The 1650-nt window shown below is 42.2% G+C and overlaps 1 long non-coding RNA gene across 1 annotated transcript; it reads right to left on the bottom strand.

Annotated features, from left to right (window-relative positions):
- Positions 1-220: 220 nt before the first annotated feature.
- Positions 221-462, bottom strand: LOC125614723. Its single transcript, XR_007345286.1, has 2 exons — positions 403-462; positions 221-323 (listed from the first exon to the last, which is right to left on the bottom strand). It is a non-coding gene; the product is annotated as an uncharacterized LOC125614723 (long non-coding RNA).
- Positions 463-1650: the final 1188 nt, after the last annotated feature.

Raw genomic sequence — 1650 nt, 5'->3', positions numbered from 1 at the left:
TTTTTTTTGCTCTCCTTCAGGGGCGAGCAATTTCACTTACCCCCAAGCTTCAGGCATTCCCCGTACGGGCCTCCAAATGCCACAGTCTGGCTGGGCACAAAATCATGAGCCACTCACAGCCTTGTAGATTCAAACAGCAAGTCTGTATCGCAACATCTCACTGGCACTCTACACGCACGTTCTGGGGAAAATCCATACCTCCACCGGGCCCTGAATCCCAAAATACTCTCTGAATCCCATGAGAACTCAGCAGGAACTCATGGAGCGGGTGGGCGCCTGAGGCAGCAGGATATGCCCTATTTCCAACAGGGTCCACCTTAAAACTGGAACCGCCCTAAACCCAAGGAGCGGGCACATGAGGCAACAGGATACTCCCTATTCCCAGCAGGATACACCCTAAACCTGGACCCACCCTAATCCAGCAGGATCCTCCCTAAACTCAGATCCACCCTGATCCTTGAGCAGGGTCACCTTTCTCAAACATTCATGCAATGTCACTGCAAATGACCTGGGTCCAAGGCAAGCCCATTTCCACAATGGAGAGTCCTCCCTCTAAGCAACATTGGGTAGGCTGACAAAGAAATTGCCATGCGTCACTCCTACTTGGCTATGGCTCTCAGCAGGTTTAGGGTTACAATTGGTGTTATGGTTAGGGTTAAGGTTAATATTAGGTTTATGGTTAGTGTTAGGGTTAGGGTTAGGTTTAAAGCTAGTTATAGTTTAAGGTTAGGGTTAGGGTTTGTGTTAGGGTTAGGGTTAGTGTTAGGATTAGGATTAGGTTTATGGTTAGAGATAGTGTTAGGATTAAAGTTAGGGTTAGTTTTAGTGTAAGGTTAGGGTTATGGTTTGTGTTAGGGTTTGGGTTTTCTTTAGGGTTAGTTTTAGGCTAAGGGTTAGGTTTAGGGTTAGTGTTAGGATTAACATTATGGTTAAGGTTGGGGTTAGGGTTAGTGTTAGGTTTATATTAGGGTTAGGGTTAGTGTTTGTGTTAGGGTTAGGGTTAGGGTTAGTGTTAGGGTGTGTGTTAGGGATAGGGTTAGGGTTAGTGTTAGGGTTACAAATAGGATCAGGTTTAGAGTTAGATTTAGGGTTAGGTTTACTATTACTGTTACAGTTAGTTTTAGCCTCTGTGTTAGCTTTAGTGTTAGGTTAGCGTTAGGGTTAGTGTTATGTTTAGGGTTTGGTTTAGGTTTAGGGTTAGTGATAGGGTTAGGTATGTGTTAGGGTTACTGTTAGAGTTATGTTAAGGTTAGTGTTAGTGTTAGTGTTAGACTTCAGGTTAGGGTTTGTGTTAGGGTTAGAGTTAGTGTTAGATTTAGGGTTATGGTTCAGGTTAGGTTTAGGGTTAGATTTAGGGTTAGTGTTAAGTTTAGTTTTAGGGTTAGTTTTCGCGTTATTGTTAGTTTTAGGGTTCGGTTTAGTATTAGGGTTTAAATTAGGTTTAGGGTTAGTGTAAGGGTAAGTTTTTGTGTGATGGTTAGGAATAGGGTTAGGGTTCATGTTAGTGTAAGTGTTAGGTTTAGAGTTAGGTTTCGTGTTAGGGTTAGGGTTATTTTTATGTTTAGTGTTTATGTTTTTGGTTATTATTTGGGTTTTGTTTAGGGATATGGTTAAGGTTAGGTAAAGGTTAGTTTTAGATTTAGGGTTTGT

This window comes from Marmota marmota, unplaced genomic scaffold, assembly GCF_001458135.2.
Source record: "Marmota marmota marmota unplaced genomic scaffold, marMar, whole genome shotgun sequence".
In the NCBI taxonomy this organism is placed as follows: Eukaryota; Metazoa; Chordata; class Mammalia; order Rodentia; family Sciuridae; genus Marmota; species Marmota marmota.
The sequence above is the reverse complement of the archived record's forward strand: the minus strand, read 5'-3'. Positions and strand labels throughout refer to the sequence as shown.